Source organism: Eurypyga helias, unplaced genomic scaffold (genome assembly GCF_000690775.1).
Source record: "Eurypyga helias isolate BGI_N326 unplaced genomic scaffold, ASM69077v1 scaffold20247, whole genome shotgun sequence".
NCBI classification, from domain to species: Eukaryota; Metazoa; Chordata; class Aves; order Eurypygiformes; family Eurypygidae; genus Eurypyga; species Eurypyga helias.
In genome coordinates, this window is record NW_010260046.1 from 22,123 (window position 1) to 22,412 (window position 290).

Consider the following 290-nt stretch of genomic DNA (forward strand, 5'->3'; position numbering starts at 1 on the left):
CCGCGTGCGGCACCTCCGGGGGCACTTTTCTATGGGTAAGGCGCAGGATGCCGGTGACCGAAAGCGCTCCTGGCACGACCCTGCTCCCCCACCTCTGCCCAGCCCCTCGGTGTTTCAGAGGGACTGAGAGACCCTTGGCCACCAGATTGCTGCCCGCTTAAAAAAAATCATCGCAGAGCTTTCAACGGGAATTTCAGTTGGCGCCCAGCGCGCACATTTTGAGTTAATTAATCACTATCGAGTCATGCCAACCCCAAGCAGTCCCAAGGTTTTCTTATCACAACATCCAC